Raw genomic sequence first — 18,619 nt, 5'->3', positions numbered from 1 at the left:
AAGCAAACCTTTATCTAAAGCTTTGATCCTTTTTAGGTGGTTCAGGAAGGTACAAGAGGCATTTTACAGCATTTTTCACATACCTCTGAACTGCTGGGTTTGTTTGGAAAAGGAAAGAAAAATACCACAGAAAAGGCTATTCTTGAAATATTTGTGACCATTTGGGAACCAGGAAGAATTGAAACTCTCCCAGGATTTTTAGACCAAAGAGATGCTGGTAAGTATGTCAACTTCTGGAAGCCAGCCCAAACCTCTGAGAGTTTGGAAGTTTGCACAGTGCTAGTGGCAATTAATGATGCCTGGAAAAAGATGCACATTTTGGGTTTTGAAAAAGGAAAACCTACTGCGATATATAAAACATAACACATTTTAAAGCATTTTGAGAGCTGAAGAATGATTTTGGTTTCTTCTACCCTGTCTTCCCTCTCTCCCCACTTCTATTCCAAATAAATCTGCAACACTGAAGTTATGAAAGTAATTCAAGAAGACTGGCCAACATGCTTCCATGTGAATGGCAGACATATTGAGCATAAGGTTCTGAACAGCATTTTGCTCTCTTATTTGAAGAAGCATTACTTTGAACATTTAACCCCACTAGCATCTCAACATCATAAAAGATGGTGGTAACATGTTTAAAATTCTATATGTTTTGATTATTCTCATATATGTTGTCATCCTGTGTTTATAACAGAACACACGGTATGTTTAAAACCTTGAAAATTCCTTATTTTGTAATTGAGAAATGTATGAGAAATAGGATTTTTCAGGCAGTCTATCTCAAATTAATTGGAAATCCAAAGTCTTTCAAATTTCCTATGAAGAAAAAAGTTTTAGAAGAAAATTGCTTTGAAACTGGTGTCTCTTAAATGAAGCAGAATGCGGTCATCCTCCAGTTTCCCAGTAGCATTGTCTACAACACCATTCTGTAACAAAAATATTAGTGTACTTGCATTGTTGCACAAGCTCTTGAGAAGCTGCAGTAGTAGTCCTGACCAAGACCCTGGCTATCTTAGTCATTGACTCAAGAGCAAGTCTTGATTCTGCTAATTATTGGATCTGTGAAGGATCTGCAGGACTGTTTTTTAGTTCTGGAAACCAGCGTTGTGTGACCTGACTGTGCTGTGAAAGGGCTCTCCATGCGGGGGTCCTGCAGATCCCAGCAGGTAGGAGGGAAACGGGAGCTTGTTTGCTTTGGCAAAATTTGTAATTGCTGAGGAATTTTTAAGAAAGTTTTACTAATAACTCACCAAAAGAAGTGTTCCAACTGTTATGCCATGTTTTACAGTTATTTTGTTTATTTTTAAGCTCAGACCATTGAGAGGTAGTATGTTTCTGCAAATTAGCTTGTTCTTCTGTGGAACTTGCGTTTGAAAACAAACAAAGCCTCGAAACATTACAGCTCAAGGAGAGCAGGTGTATCTTCCCTTTTGTTCTATTAGCATTTGTTCTGGTTTTAAGGCAGAGAATAAACTGCAATTTTGGCAAGTGCTGTCGTATAATGCTCGGTGATAAAATGTCTGCAAGTTCTAGTCCCTTGTGCATTACCCACAGTTATGAAAAGGGAAACACACTCGTATCTTTATGATAACAAAGAAATCGGTATGCTCTGTTTTTATATAAAATAACTAAATTTTATGCATTTAAATAATAGTGCCTGAAACAGTAGGGATTAAAAGAGCTGGTAAAGGTTTTGAGATTTTTGAGCTATAAAAATATTTACTGGTGTCACTGTTAAGACTGGAATTCAGAAAAGCACACGAACACATGTTTAACTTTAATCTTGATGTTATTTTCTGGTGTGAACATAATTATGTATGGTAGTGCAGTCCTGACTCAGAGCTATAATGTCAATCAAATAACTAAAAAAGGACTAGTTGTGCCCTGGATGTTACGCCAGCTCCAGGAACTCCAGGTGTTGGAGACCTGTAAGTCAAAGGATCTTGGCAAAACTCTCTTTTGTGACAAGAGTTAGAAGTAGGTATTTTCGTGATTGATTGGCCTGTTCTGACCAGGATATGTAGGTTCAGTTTTGGCTCTATCAGACTCTCCTGTATGGTTTTGGGAAATCACTGGATTGTTCTGTGACTTAGTGTTTGTCCTACCAATAGAGGTGAAACTATTTCTCTCTTGCCGGTTGACAATCTTGAAAATAAAACTGAGGCCTATAAAAACTTCAGGAGCCAACGAACTTGGGCCTTTTAAACATGTCTGAACGTTATTCAAATGTGGTCTCCCAACATCAGTGTAATACAGGGAAGATTGTGTTATGCTTTTTTACATTCCAAAAAAAGTTTACAGTTGCAATTGGAACATTCAGAAATAGAGCTGATTCCGCTGATCCCAGCTATCACTTTGTTGGTAATGATGCTGTTTTGTCAAAGCAGAAGAGCTGTTTGTGTTAGTGCTGGTCCCACAGGCTAGTGCTGCACACCTTTTCCAACGGAAGATATTTCCTAACAGTCGGTAAGGTTTGTTGCGGTCTCCTTAAAAATGGAAACAAAACCACAGGGATATCAAAGTTGAAAAAGCTACAATTTGTGGCACTGCTCTGTGTGCTTTTTAATCACATTGGGCAACATCCCAGGGGTGCCACTTTGCCATTGCAACCAGCCACTGACTTAATCTTAAGTACGATTTTAATGAAGATTCTGGCGAGGATGTAGTAAAACATCCAATAAGGGTACTAAGTTACATTTTTGTTACTTTCAGCTCCTGTAAAGTAAGAACTCTTTTTTTCCAAAGGATACTTTGGACAGCTGAGAATCACAACTCCTAAGGTTTTTTCCTTCCCTCTGTCCCCACCATTTTTCCTTAGGCTTAAGCTGAGACTTGTTTTTCTTCCTCAGCTGGTCCAAACTCCCTCCTCAGCCTGAGAACAGTTGCAGATGCTATCCATTAAGATCAGCTTCATCTGTTTAGCCTTGGAGATGAAAAACGCCTACCCTTCTTCCCTCCCTCCAATGGTGATTACCTTCTCTAAACCTGCTTCAAAACCTCCTTGTGCTGAAGAATGTAATATGGGATGGAGGAGGGATGGGAGAAAATGCACTGGGGAGTGTAGCGGGGGGAAATGAGACTGATTCAGTGTCTGGTTATACATATCTCAAGATACTCTACAAAGCTTTAGAACTTCACAAGCTTCCTCCCAAGTGCCTTTGTTCTTCGTATAGCTCACTTGCAAACCTGGCATGTGGAATTGTTTTATTCAAACTTTACTGAAAGACAGGATGTACCTTAGAATTAGAAATATGATGAGCTGTCAGCCGCTTCCCCAAATTCCATCAGATCTCTATAGTTCTTAATAAATGAACTGACAGCTTATTAACCAGATGGTACAACAGGAGCTTTGTTCTGTTGTAAAGTTTTAAATCATGTTGTTCTAACAGGTATGCAATTTATCTTCACCTCGTCTTCTTTGGGAATGAGAAATTAATAAGAAAAGGTTGATCCCCCCCCAATTTCTGGCAATATTAATAAAGAATTTGAGCTATGTGTAAAGTTATTGGATTGTATGTGTAAAGGGTTGGATATCCTGCAGAAATACTGTCAGGCACTAGAAATTAAATTACTTTGCTGCCCAGGGTTAAGTGAAAACTTGGAGTATTAAAGAAGTTTAATGCTTTTTTGTTTAGTTTTGTGATTCATGGTAAACAAACACTATATCTAACAGCAAAAAATTATCTTATAATTTAGTTAGGTAAGCTACTGGATCTTAATTTAAGTCTCAGTCAAATAGAGGTCTTAGTCTTTTGCATTGTTACATGATTCACTTGGTAAAATCAGTCTGAAGTTAAATCGTAATGAGTGAATGCTGTTGCTGGCTGCATATTGTTGTGCACTTACGCGAAGTGATGTTTTTCTTCCTCAAGTTGTGGAAAACTGTTAACATCATGGAAATTGCCACTGAGACTGATTCCTTTATTTATCTTTTCCCTTGGAAGGTCAGATAGGAGTCAAAAGAATTAGGGACTGTAGTGCTTTATCAGGTCTGTGACCAACTCCTTTACAGTAATTAAATAATACAGTGCAAGAAACTGTGCTTACAGCTGAAAACGCTCTATGTGATTTTCAGAGAATCAGGTTGGAACAAACTGAGCTGGACTGGAAAGTGTTTAACTGCAACATTTAGTTGAAGGTACTAATCTGTGTGACACTCTGGGTGCACCAAGGGGAAATGAATATCCTAAATACTGTTTTTTCTCTGTAAGAAACCATGGGATACTTCATGAGTGAGTTTTGAACTCTGTTATGGCTGGTGGCCCCCAAATAAGGTTTCTGTTAGTGGGAGATAAGGAGGTGCAGGTTAAGGCTGCTTGGGGGGTCCCTGGCCGGTGGGCCATGCCACACGCAGGGCAGCACAGGTGCTCCCTCACCCCGGGTGCAGCCATGCCCATAGCGTGAGATGTTATTGGGCTAACGCGCGGTGTTGTTTTACATCATGGTAAGCAATAACCTATCTGTTTGCAGAGGTTATGCTGAACTTTATTAATAATCATATTTATCTGTTGTGTTGTAAGCGTCTGTCATCTCTGGCCAGACTTCACTGAATCTTAAACTAAACTGTTCTTTGGGTGTTGCCAATAGGTACCAAAATCTTCTCTGGCCGGTGTACATGTGGTAGATTTTCTGCCTTGCTACTTTAAATAGGAACGTAATTTTCCTCAGTAGTGCCTTTATCCCAGGCTAGCTACTAGTGAGAGCTAGGTAACTTGCTTTGCTTTGAGAAGCATGAGAAGTTATCAACTCCCTTCCAGCAATAACTGGCTCTAGCCAGGAAGAAAGCCATGCAAGAGCTGAAGTGCTGTGAAGCTTTGTGAGAGTGACAAAAATCAAAGTCTTTGGTGCTATTCCTCTGCAGGCGTGTGCTGTAGTGTTACTGTTTATTCCAAAGAGAGAGAAATGGAAAATATTCCGTGCGCTTTCAGCAAGTATTTTTATGAATCGGGCTTAGTTTTTTACCATGCGTTTTGGTCTCACGATTAGAGTTATATCAGAATGAAGATGTTTATATGCACTTGCATCTTTTGAATCACAACTGTGTTCCAGATGCCAAAAATTCCTGCTCGTGCTGGTGTGTCCAAGGGCTTCCTCTTCAGTGGGTGAGATGGCTGTGCTGGTGTGTATCATCCCACCATCCTGCCCCGAGGAAGCCTACTGAGCCCTGGGTTGTCCCCAGTGGCCACAGTGCCAACCAGCTACCAATGGCACTTTGATATCTGAAGTTTGAGTTGGCTTGGAGAGAAACAGAAATCTACAAAATTGGATGAGATGCCTGCCTTGAAATTTGATTCTGTTTTTTCTTTGTAGGAGTCTATTCAGTATGTGTTAGTTTCCTTCAAGTTGCCATGCTGGGAAATAATTAGAACTGACCTTGGGAAAACAATAGTGAACTAAATTAGTGATTTGTTTGTTTGTTTGGTGGGGTTTTTGTTTTGCTTTTTTAGGGCAGCTCTCTTCTTGCACAGTTGTTGGCAAAAGCTGAATGTTAAGCAGATTGCTACTGGGTTAGGGAGTCACAACTGGTGGGAATCTTTGGATGCTGAGATGGAGGAGTTTTGCTGTTGGAGTGCAAGTTAAGAATTTGAGACAGAGAAAGAACAAGACTGGTTTACCAAAGTCCACTGATGCAGAGTTTTGTAGATTTCCTCTGCACCGAAATGTTTCAGTAGAAACATTTTGAGTTTCACGTTGAGGATGTTTGCTGGTAACCATATGTTTTGCCTTTTAGAAGTAAGTGGTTTTTAGCCTAAGCAAAGCTTGCTTCTCCCCCCTCCCCCTTCTCCTTCTCTCCCTTTGGACATTTATTCTCAAGATGTGAATTATTCCAGCATGTGGAGGCTCTAGTATAATTCTTGAGCCTGAGCTTGTGCCTAACTCCATGTCACACTAAACACGGTGTTTATGCTTTGCTGTTGCATCCTTAGGAAGTTTCCTGCTTAAGTGCTCGTCACTTCAATGAATTAATTCCATGCATATGAATGGAATTATTTGCATTCCCTTCCAGAACCTTTGTAATGTTCCAATGAAATGCAAAATCCTTATTAAACAAGTTCTCTTCCTAAGAAATGCAATATTGTTTTTTCTACTATAAAAGTAGAACTAGTATTTTTAAAAGCCTTTTTTCCAATTAGAGCTTTGGGCAGCATCCCACATCCTGGTCCTTTCACATGGTCCAAACTAAGTTCATGCATTTCTTAAGACAAGCAAAGAAATTCAGTGTTATTTTTTTCTCTGTATTAAGTTAGTGATTCTGGTTATTATACATGGACACTCACACAGATACCTAAATTATAATGTAAATTTATAATTATAATGTAGGTTCAGGGTGGAGGGTGGATGGAGTGGGCAAATGGGGAGCACAGAAGAGAACGCACACTAGTCATTATGTGTGCTAGGAAAAATTACTACAAATTTAAATATTCCATAAACATACCTTTGAAAATGGAAATTAAAAGCTAATATAACTTTATTTTTTTAACCAGAGGGCAGTTGTTCTCTGTGTAGGAGAACAAATGAACCACCGTAATTTGGTCAATGCTACTAATTAGAAGAGGCTTAAATAATCTTTTTTCCCTTCAAAAATGTTATGTAAACATCTTTCTGTTTTGAGAATAAGCCTGGGTATTGGACTATGGAAATAATGACTATACTTTTTACTATGGCAATAATAATATATATGGGAGAAATTATTATTGATTCTGACTTACTAATCAATGTAAAGGTTTGAGTATTGCATAGAAATAATAATTTCTTATGATTTTTTTTCTCCTTTTTCCTCTCTTCATCTTTCTAACCTCTTTATGACCTTTCCCAACATATTTGGTGGATGATAGCAAAGAAAATTACTTGAATGACAGCACATGTGAGAGATTAAAACCAAAAATGAAACTCTTGAGCACATAGCTCAGTAAAATATAAATATCTTCCCTTTTGTGTTAGGAAGAATTTAATTGTATCTAATTGGAAGTGGAAAGCAACTTATGTTCAGATACTGCAAGCCTATCGTTCAGTTCTATCAGAAGGGATTTTGGTCCAAGGATCTCAAAAATTTCTTTCCAATGTTTCTAATAGAAAAGATTCCACCCATGATGAAATAAGGCATAGAATAATTGGGCCACTTAAGTAAGGCTTGTGAGTCAGTGCCACAAACAGATACTAAACTCAAGAGTCCTTGAGTTAATAAATAATAATGTATAATAATAAGTAATAAATGCTCTGAGTTATCCTGTCTTCTACAACAAAGCTGTCAGGGGGATGACCTTTTTCTGATGGACCTCAAAATATACTTGTCTTTTAAAGCTGTGTTTTCCTTAAATACATGAAAAATGTGAAATAAAAATTACATAAACTTTTTTTAATCTTGCCATATTGGTTGAATGAGGATAAGCATCCACATAGTGACTGAGTATGTCAGTAATACATGTTTTACGAACACTGACCTTAGTCTTTTAGTTGGAGGTGGTTTGCTGGATGTATTCAGAACCAATTTTAGCTGGATGGGTTGGCAAAGTCCTACTGGATCCTACTGGATCCTACTGGAATTGGCAAAAAGAGAATATGAACTTGAATGTTGGCTGTTGAGGTCTTTATTTACATGCTTATCCAAATATTTGGAGACACAGTTCAGACACCTCTTAACCAGGGAGGGTTAGCCTTTACATTTCATGATGATGCAGCACAAACATATTTTCTGTTTATATTTTAAAAAACTCATTTAATTATATACCTGGAAAAAAAAATGCTATACAGAAGGTGGGTAAATATCCTTAATGGAAATTTCCACAGGGAAAACTTCCAATTTAAAAGTGTTTCTCTGCATTCCATACTAACTGCAAAACTTCACAGAGCTATAGTATATATTTGTTGGTAAATATCAATATGGAAAATTTTTCAGAAAAGCAGCAGAGAGCAGTATTTTGTCAGACTTGCCTGGAATATTTTGGATTGGAAAAGAGACTTCTAAAATTATTTTTTCTTTTACTGTTAGATCTCAGTGTACAGCTTTCTTGTGGTACCTTGTAGATCTTGAATAGTATTCTTACATAACATGTGCAGTTAAAGCAATTACGAATTGTTCACTTATATGGATAACACTGTAAAAATCAGGTTTGAGTTCTAAACATCCCCTATTGCCATATAGGGGATATTTACCTGTATTGGGGTCACCAGCCCTAAGCATCCCCAGTTTATCAGCTGGCTTTTAGAAGTCACTAATGTGTGAGTGTTTCAAACTTTCTCATCAGTCCCATGAGAGAGTCCATATTAAGTAGATTGTGATGAAAGAAATTTCAGTGAATTAATTGTTTGGAAAATAGGTGATTTTGAAAATGCTTTTTAAGCATTGATGTTTTTTTAGTAGTGATTTACCATTTCTTTGAGGTACATTATTTGTTGTTTAAGGTGAAGTAAATAAAACTGTTAAACCCCTTTTTGAAAAAAAGGTTGAAGATAAGACATTTTAACTGAATCATAATATATTTATCAGTGACGAGTAGAATTTTTTGAGCAGGTCTGGTCATCTAGTGTCACTGAAGGCTGATAAGGGTATATTTTATCTGATAAGTTGTATATTACTCTTATAGCTTATCCTATTGGTGTCTAAATCACTAGGTCTGTAAGAATTTTACTTTTAATAGTCACTCATGAAATTAAGATCTGTATACTGTTGCCTACCTCCGTGGAGGAAGCAGTTAATTCTTATGTTGGTAAACCATTGACCTAAATGTAGTACTTGGACATCTCTGTCTGAGAAGCTTTTAATTTCTTAATTGTGTCTAACAAGAGCTTGCTGCTCTGGAAATTTTTTAGAAATGCTTCCAAAAGTAAAAATTGATCTTCTTTTCTCTCTCTGCCCTCCCCTCCCCTGCCCCCTCCCTCTCTCTGCCTCCTCATCAGCTTGAAGGAAATATATCTTGCGCATGAACTGAAGTATGACTGTAGGTTGGTTGTTTTAATCAACACATGCTTTTCTGATGGATTCTGCTTATGCTAAAAAGATAAATGGTGCAACAGTTAGAGAAACATATAGCTTTCCTTTGAATTAGTCTTTTGTAACATAAGTAAATTATCCAGAAGGTACTCAACCACAACACTTTGATAATACAGGTGTTTAAATGGTAATAGCTATTGGAATTGGTATGGGAGTGAAACAATAAAGTCATTAGGGTGTTACAACATGAAATTAAGCTATTGCTATTACCGAGCAGTATTATTATACTAAAGTCTGCAACTCGCAGAGCAAAAGAAAACAATGTAATACCCCTCTAACAGTAGTTTACATTAGGATTTAGTTTAGGCATGATGTTTGCTAGTGTTGTAATATCTCTATCAGCTAGCACTTGTGAGCTAGTGCACTGTATTGTAACACAGGAGGAATAACATGGAGCTACTGAACATCTACCTGAGTAAATCCCATTCCCTACAAAAAAATTATCCCTTGGTCAAAATTGTTGTCATAGTGGTGACTCTTATGTTATGGTTAGCAAGAATGTAGAGTATTAATAACTTTGTGCTTAATATTTACATTACTTAATTACCTAATGAAGACTTAGATCCTGGTGACTTCTGTATGTATCTATACAATTTGAATGAAAATTTTTGTTTGGTTGAAAATCTCAGCTTTCAATTTGCTCAGTAATTGTTCCTGAGATGAGGAAGAATTTATGATTTGAAAATGACATCTGTGTTTGTGAATATGATGGGAAAAAAGTACTTCTAATTAATTTTACTTGAACATGTCATATTATGAGTGGACATTCGGTAGGACAGTGTTCTGTATTCAGTAGTGCATTCTAACAAAACCAGTGTAGGGTAAATCCAGTTATTTAGGGGGCTAATCAGCTTGCTTAGAGACAGTAGAAACTTCTTAAATTAAAACATTTTTTTTCATCTGAATTTAAAAGTTTCCTGGCAATTTTTGCAAACACTGTAGTTTTATAGACATTGAATCATCAAATGTATGCTGCTGCTTCTGTTGTTGTTGCTGTTTATTAGTGCATTAGTGAAAAGAACAAATTTCTTTTCACTGTTCAAACTGTTTGTGCTGAAACAATTCTTTCAGTTATTTATGATATTACTAGGAAGGACCCCACCTGTGACCTGGCTGCAGTTTGCTAGCCACTATACATGAATAGATGATAAAAGGAAAAGTAATTTTAAAAATACAAAGAAAATATTTTCATTGTCAAGAACCTGCACTGTTTCAGTGCAGATTAAAAAACTACTACTGCTACTTTGGGACAGATTATAAGCCAATATACATTATTACAGTGTCATAGAAGTAGATGGGCAATAAACATCAGCTGATAAATTACTTCCTTTTGTTTGTATAAGTAAGCTGATAAATTGCTTCCTTTTGTTTGTATAAATAAGAATTTTTCAATTTTAGTATCATCTACACCAGGAATTCCCAGCATATCTTTGAGGGGTTCACTGTCACTTCTCCTTATAAGCAGCTTTCTGTCTTTCCATGTTTTGCTCTGTGCCTGCCTTGGCTGCAAGGGGCTTGGCCTTCTGTTTATTCAGATCCACTGTTACTCTCTTTGTCTCCCGCTGCCAGCCTGGGACCAGGGGCTTCCCATCACCGCTCCCCTAAGCACAGAGGTTGCACCCGTGCTGGGCCTTTTATAGAACCAGCATCACTGCTGAGAAAGGCACAAGCTTATGAATTAGGAGGGGTAAAAAGAGTGAGGAATCTGAAATATCTCAAAGAGCAGCAACCCTACTGTGCCCCATCTTCCGGTGATTCCCCTTCCTGTGCAGGGCATCAGCTAATAACCCCAGAAGATCTTACTGCCATTCGTTTCCCTTTCCCTCACCTGCTGACAGCCGGGCATGGGGAGCTCTCACTGGCGCAAAAGCCTGACCTCCTAACTGGCTCAGCAGCTATGCCTCATGCCACAGGGTCCTTGGCTGCCAGAGGGAGGGGTGCTCTGCACACAAGGATGTATGAATTAATTTAGGCTTGCTTGCACCTAAAGTAACACTGTCAGGGGACATGGTTCTTGCTGAAGGCTGGTGCCATCCCTGTGTAGCACAGCTGGGTATGCACACGTTGTGTTACAGGCTGCAGAGCCACTTTGTCCTCTCTCCCTTTGCATGCAAAGACTGAAATGGCTGACCCATGGAGAATAATCCCTTGATGTTCGTGGGATTATTCCCATTCACAGTCAGGCCCCTGCAGCACCTCCTCTGCTGGTGCGCTGGTCTGTGCCGAGAGCCTTGAAACGCCAGCGTAGTACAAACACTGACAAGTGATACTGAAGTACACCGCAGATTCGTTGCTGAATCTTGTTGAAATCACCTTTGTTTCTGAGGGAGTAGTGCCTGCTGCTGCTGTCTTGTCTGTGTGGATTAACTGGGACACTGTAGATCTAGGAAGAACGGGAAATTTTCCCTTCTGAACCCTCTGCTGTTGCATGCTCTGCTCTTTTGGTTTGTGTCCTGCTCTTTTACAGCTGTGTTCTACTCACCACTGTTTCTCCAAAGGAGAGAGGAGGAAAGAAAACAAATTAATCCTTTAGTTGAATAGTTTGACCTGAATGTTATTGTGAAGTTTACCTCTAATGCTTCAAAAGCTTCAACATAACTATTTGCTAGTGCAATTACTCTGCAATACAGTTCTTCGTGCAGACCCTGAAATTAAAAAGCAGGTTGTGGTTTTGTTACTTGTAAGAACCAGTGTTATTTCTTACAATATTTTTAAGAAATATTGTGTTACTGGATTTAAACAAAACTACCATTCAGTTGGGCTGACACTACAAAATGGATTTGTCTGTTGTTTTATCTGGGGAATTGTAACCTTGAATCTTGACTTAGCTGGTAGGAGCCAAAGAGCTATGTCTCAAGGTCTGAAGTGACAATGAATCTACATTCAAGTACTCTGGGCTTGTCTTGATTTATATTGCTGTCTTCCTTGCATAAATGATGGCAGGTTTTTTGGTATTCTGACAATAAGTGAGATCAGTGCAATAGTCTTCAGAATAGGGGTTGGTTGTTTGAAATTAGAAGAGGAAAGCGTGCGTGTGTGAGTGCATGTACAACATATTTGTAGTCGTGCCTTAAAATTCAGTCTTTGTCTCTTCTTGGAGCCCAGTCAGGTTTGGTGACTATATGCTTTTGATCTAGGGGGAAAAAAAAAAAAGTTAGAAATAAAGACAGGGGGAGTGGGGAGGGGGGGAGATAAGGGGTGGAGGGGAGGAATGAGAAAAGGCATGCCAGCTAGTGCAGCTGCAGGTTTTGAGCTTTGTAGGAACTGAAGCAAGGCTGTAGGCTGTCAGAACAAGTGAAGAGCCAGATCTGACAGACATAAACATGACTGCTTTCTTCAGCTGTAGAAGTGCAAAGGAACAAACACTGATCTTGACGTACATCTTCCTCCTCCTTAGATAGTGTACAAAATATATGGGTAGTCACCCTGTTTTATAATCCATCGAAGCCCAGCTCACTTGGATAACAGAGAAATATTAGTTGGCTCCACCTGTGTAAACCTTATAGTTGGGAGATAATTAGAAATATCAGACATCTTACTGTGGATATCTATGTGGAGAATATTATGTTTTGTTTTCAGAAATGTTAGGCAAGCTGGTGGCACAGCTATTTGAAATCCTGGGCCGGTTTGCGTGTCTCAGGGAATGTGCATTTCACAAACTGCTGTTATGCAAAGGCTGAAATCACCAAGAATACCCAGGCTTTCTCTACTTTGATTCCACAGCCCTTCCATGTGTGAAGAGAGCCTCCTGTGTATTAGAATGGGCCATTTCCTTACTCTTGGAGATCTTAACTCCAGCAATGGGAAAAAACCTTTAAGGTCCTGTATCTTTACTCCAGCTTTGTTAGCCTTTTTACTTCGCTATTAAAAAAAAATAAATTACATAAATGTGATTCCTAAAAGAAAAAAAAACTTTGTTCCAAAGCACTCACCTCCTTGGAGTGAAATAAGGAGGAGATAATCTGATTAAATGAAGGACATATCAACTGAAAACATGATGTTTCCTCTTTGAAGAATTTTAAAATATTGGACTTCATTTGAGTTTGGAAAACTGGCTTTCCCTTCAGGAAGTGTTTGCTCCCTGCTGCTCTGTGAAAACAGTGGAAAAGAGAAATCTTTTCAAGTCACTGTTTCCACTGTAAATAGAAGAACTTAAAATGCCTAGTTTTCATTTACCTCTTTGTTGTTTTTATTGCTGGGGATCTCAAAAATCTCTATTTTCTTTTCCTGAGTGAAGCTTACAAGGTAATTAGATAAAAAGTTAGAAAAAGGCTTGTGGGAGTGACAGAGAGAAGGAAGAAGAGGGGGAGAGAGGAAATGTCTGAACTTCATGGATCAAAGGAGTAAACAAGTTTCTGTGGTACTTACTTTTTGGAAATGTTGGTGTTTGTAAGAATCTCTTTAAAATACACTGTTCAGTAGTGGCCTTCAGTAATGATACACAGCAGAAATTGCTCAGCAAGCCCCAGTGGGCAAGAGGCCTTTCCCGGTGAGCGGAACCCTTTCTGCTTCCTCGCTCCTGACATATGCTTAGTTACACTTATTTTGAACGTAACTGAGGTAGGTAGAAAAACTTAGGGTGTAGATGTGAAAAGTACCTGTATTCAAAGAACCCTGTTTTTAATAACTCTGTTCCTTGTTTCTGCAAGTAGCAGGGATCCACAGCACAGCTGTAGAGGGACCCTCTCTGCCTTGCAGATGTAGCCTGCATGCCCAGTACCCAGCAGATGAGGCAGAGGAAGTTGTTGCATTGGTAATTCTGCCTGTCAGTGTTCATGAAAACTTGTTTTAAAAACAAGCACATACCCACACATCTTAATTGTGCTTTCAAAGTGCCCATTTGCTTAAGAAAGTAGGGGGAGAGAGAGAGAAGGTGTTAGGTGTCTTATTAGCACGTCAGTAGTGTCCAGATTGCCACTTTCCTAGGAAAAAAGTATGAGCAAAACATTTATTTCTGATTTATTCCTTGTGTAGAAGGCCTTAAAGAGTAACAAAATGCAGTCATGCTGTTGATTAATTTGCCCAGTTCTGTAATTATTAAGTGAAATATCAATGTAACTTTCTTTCTTTAACTCTTTTAGTTGCACATCATGGTTTTACTGGTACTACAGAAACCCTGATTATATTACCCTGGCATTCTCAGGGACTGTTAAGCAGGAGTCTTCTCTCTTTTGCTCTAAAACTCATCTAAATGGAAAACACATTGTCTTCATTATATGCCAGTGTTGAATGAACAGAGTTGCCATAGCAACAGCCATCTGAGGCCTTGCTGATTTCAGGCCAGTGAATGGGGTAGACAAACAAAGTACCTTCAAAACCAGAAGGGAACAATTGCTATTCATTCAAGCCAGGTTTAAGATCAGCAAATGTCTTTAGCAAAAGAAATGCAGATAAGAAAGTATCAGACATGGCCAAAGAAGAATAACAGAAAATTATCATAATCTTAAACTTTTCTGCCTGGTGGTGTAGCATGAAAGATGATTCTTAAGGTAAAAAAATTTAGAGAGAGGTGAAGAGACAAACCGCAATTTGCCCACAGCCTGGCACAGCAGTGTAAGCGTTGGGAGTTGATGTGCAGAGTCTTTGCAGCGCCAGCGGTGCAGACGATGCCCGAAGGACGGGTGGGCTGGGGCAGGGCTGGCACGGCAGGAGTGCCCACGGCGGAGGTGGCCGTGTCCCCGCTCAGGAGGCAGGCTCTGCCACAGCAGTTCACGCTGAGGGGGGAAAGAGCATCTTGCGTGTCTGAGGTTATTACTGAAGAGCTAAATGACATGACTTTGGTCATGAGCCTCCACAGGTTACTCAACAGCTCTTGAAGATAGTCAGGAGCACTGATATGTTTGTTTCACCATTTTGTTGCTCCTGAAAGACACTGATATGCAGCTTTATGTATGACATGGTTGACATATTCAACATAAAACGCGGTTAGACTTAATATATATTCACATAAAATGCCAAGAAACTGACTGTGAAATGTTTGCCTTGAATTAGAGATGAGGCACGTGTCTGTGTGTTTGTCTGGTATGTGTAACTGTGTTTTCTTTCTCCTTAGTCCTACACAAAAATTTAAATAATAATTTTATGACTAAAGTACTGTTTCTGATCTCAGTGTTGTCTAGCGTGTAGAGACACAAAGAGGCAGAGGCAAGAAAATGAGCATACACAGGTTGTGTATTGTGTTGGCAGAGTGCTTATAAGGTGTCTTTTGAGAGCAGTGGGGTGATGAAAAGCTCTCTCCTGGCCCCTGCATTGGATTTGACAATAGCCGTCACGTGCAGAGGCTGCATTGCAAGCAGCCAGTGCAGCAATGGGAGGAAAAGGACAGCAGCAGGTTCAGGAATGGGATTGCTTATGGGAGGCTGTGTCATCTTTTACCTAAGTGAGCACTCCAAGTCGGAGGCTCAGCTGGATTGCTGAATCCCTCTCTGGAGGGTCCTGGAGAAATTCTTCTATGTATTTATTTTTGTATGTTGAGTAACTTAAGAAAAGGGAAGTTGCAACAATACATAAGACACACAACTTGCTACTATTGAGGCACATTAGTCAGTGTGGTAATAGAAACTGTGTGCTGTACCAGCTGGGGAGTTGGAGCCAAGGTGCCCTTGTGAGAGAGAGATCAAACCCCCTGCCAATAACAGAGAAGTTGTTATCTTGGGAAACTAGTCTTAAAGACAGAGTCTGTCAAACTTCACCTGTTTTCAGTACCATATTTTATATAGACTGTGTATGTGAAGGAAGGGTTATAATAATTAGTGATCAGTTGCAAATGTCAAGCAAGCTCTTTAACAGTGAACTGGCAATGTGTATCACTGATAATACAGTGTATTTTCAGGCATATTCCTCTGTTAATCATTCTTACAAAATGGGAATGGTGTAACAAGATGAATTTCTCACCAGGAAATTTCTGTTAGTATAATGGGTTGGGTTTGTTTGTTTTTTTTTTCAAAATGGTGATAAATACTTAAAATACAAGGCTGTTTCACCTAGAACTTAAATGAATTTGAACTGAGGAAGTACTCAGAGGATGATGCTGAAAATAATGTAAGATGAAACACAGGTCATCTCACCTTGAATAAAAACTTATTTTCTGGTTGGTTTTGAATAGACAGCATAGACAAGATTTAAATCCTGGTAACAAAATTGTTAGTCAGAAGGATGAAGAAACATTGAAGACCAACGTATTGAGTTTAGAAGACAACTAAATGGGAGGTGGGGGGGAATATGAAGTAAGGAATAGTATGAAGGTCATCAAATGTATTTTAGTCTCTCTTTGTAGCATGAGAGCAAAGATGGATTTGCTGAAACTGAAAGGCAAAAGGCAAACACATCTAACAGAGATGAATAACACAGAGAATGCTGTCATTGCAAGGCTGAGATGGTGGGCAGATTCAGAAAATTGCAATTAATTTTATTTGTGTGTATATCTGTCTTTGTATTTTATATATACACACCAATTTAAGCTTCCAAATCAGTTCCATTAATTAGATTTGTTTCCTTAGTAAAACACATAAATTAATGAAGTTGTGTCTAAATTGTAGATAGCAAAAACTTCTCACTTCTATAATGGAGACTATTGCTAGATTGTCAGCTGTAGCCTTCGATAGGTGTGGCTCTGATTGCTCTGAAGATACAATGCTGCAGTACCTTCCTTTCTGCTTTTGTTTATGAAAGGTGCCAAGAGGCACACACAAACGAGGGGTTTTATTTTTTTGTTGGTGATACTATTATCATTCTGTGAAAGCAGTGTGTTATAAGGCTTTGGATCCCCTCTTTTTTATCCACCACAGAGAGTGATCCACAGCTATCTGTGCAGTGATATAAACAGACCAGGATTTGTCTGTCTTTACAGTTTTATCAATTAGCAGTCTGATGAGCATTGTCTCGTGAGAATTTTTGGGGACTGATAATGGGCGGTTTGGACATGTACTTCCAGATACGTTTTTTGAGAAGTTTGAATGGATTTGATGTGTTTATCAAAAACCATAGATGTAAAGCAGACATTCGTGCGTCTATCTTGTTTAGAGTGTGATTGACAGCATGTTTCTCTCCTACTTCCAAGGAATTAACAATTACTCTGAAAAAGCTGGTTTTAAACACAAGTGTGTTACTAACAGGTTCTAGAGGCAAGGTATGCAAGTTGGTGCATACAGGATTGTGGTTCAGTCTGTTGTGATAACTGGATCAGGGTTATAGCTTTCAGATATTTCCAGCATAACTGGGGGGGTTTGGTTTGGGCCTCTCTCCTCATCTCTCACACAAAGTATTACTCCTATGACAAAGCTGTAGTGAGAACCAGTGTACCTAATCCCTTTCATCATCACTTGCGCATTCTGGGAGAAGTTATGCATTTAGTCCGTGGAAGACTGGTGAAATGCATGGGACAGCTGTCCTGTGTTGCAGGCCACACCATCGCTCATGATGTGAGCTTGGAAACTGGAAACATTTAAGGTTCCTCAACAGTGGTGCTTATACTGCATAGCTAGGGCCTGCCTTTCCTAAAGCTTTCCTCACTCTTCTGTACAAATGACTAACAGGGCTCAGGATGTGGTTCCTGTGTCTCCAGCAGTTCATAATTTCTACGTGTGTTTTCTGGTGTTAGTACCTCAGTGAACTTAAGCCTTATTTAATACAAAGGCAGAGTACAAAGAAAAATAGCATTATAGGTTGAGCAGCCGGATGAGGTGATGCATGTGTGCTTTGGAAGCACTCATTAGGAAGATATTTCATTTTTCTGTGTGGAATCTTGGTTAGATATGGAGCTTGTAATTCAGTAACTTCACTGAAAAATTACTTGATTAAATAAAATAGTTATGGGCAGCTTTTGAGTAGTCTCCTTTTTTCATGTTTTAGCAGCAAATTAGTTAAGAGATTTTAGGACGTTTTAATGCTTTGTGTTATGAGCGGCAAGAATAGTAAAAAGAATAGTTAACTTGGAGCAGTTCTAAACGTTAAGAGTTTCTCCTTCTTTTGCTAAACGTGACCTGTAGAATGAAGTCAGTGGTTCTTTTTAGCAAGGCATGCTGAGTGTGTTCTAAGAGGCACAGCAAGCGAAACAATCCAAAACATGGCAGTAAGACCCCTTTTATTTCCTTCTTGCAGTGACATCCTGTCTCATTTGTTGCCTTACTGCTTCAGTAGAGTTCGGTAGCTTCCATGTTACATTCTAGCGTGCTCAATCCTGAGGACATGAGGAGTGTCCAGAGAGAAGTCCTTTCTGAAAGAGGAGCGCCCTGCTAAAGCATCATCACCAAACTTCTTTGGTTGAAATAGAAGAAAGTTGCTCCTAACTCTCCAAAACAGGTCTACCATGTCCAGTCCTCAGGAACTTGTAGTAGGAAGGGATAATCTGGATCATTGAATCTAGCCTTCTGCAGAAACAGGCAGCCATATCGTGATTCTTGACACATAGGCATCAGGGGATTTACTTCATGTATTGTACTCGTGTCTGATCCATCACAGAAAATGGGAGCCAGCAACTGTTGTTATCTCTGCATAGTGACAGTGCTCATGGTTTCACGGCTTAGATTCTAGGAGACACTGAAGATATCAACGTGCAGGAACTTTTCAAGTCTCTTTGCATAGTATCCCAGTAACTTGTGAGTTTATTTTCTAATAGAAAAATTAGCAGAG

At 39.0% G+C, this 18,619-nt stretch overlaps 1 protein-coding gene across 8 annotated transcripts in view; it reads left to right on the top strand.

The window, feature by feature from the left end:
- The window catches only part of ZMIZ1 (zinc finger MIZ-type containing 1), a 360,677-nt gene that overhangs the window by 149,523 nt on the left and 192,535 nt on the right, over window positions 1-18,619 (top strand). For 7 of the 8 annotated variants that reach the window (XR_012629622.1, XM_074874528.1, XM_074874535.1 and 4 more), the window contains exon 4: window positions 37-217. The exons of the other annotated variant lie outside the window; for it this stretch is intronic. The gene's annotated coding sequence lies outside the window, so the exon portion shown is untranslated. The remainder of the gene's footprint in view (window positions 1-36; window positions 218-18,619) is intronic. 8 annotated transcript variants of the gene reach the window in all.

Source organism: Strix uralensis, chromosome 7 (assembly GCF_047716275.1).
Source record: "Strix uralensis isolate ZFMK-TIS-50842 chromosome 7, bStrUra1, whole genome shotgun sequence".
Taxonomy (NCBI): domain Eukaryota; kingdom Metazoa; phylum Chordata; class Aves; order Strigiformes; family Strigidae; genus Strix; species Strix uralensis.
The sequence above is the reverse complement of the archived record's forward strand: the minus strand, read 5'-3'. Positions and strand labels throughout refer to the sequence as shown.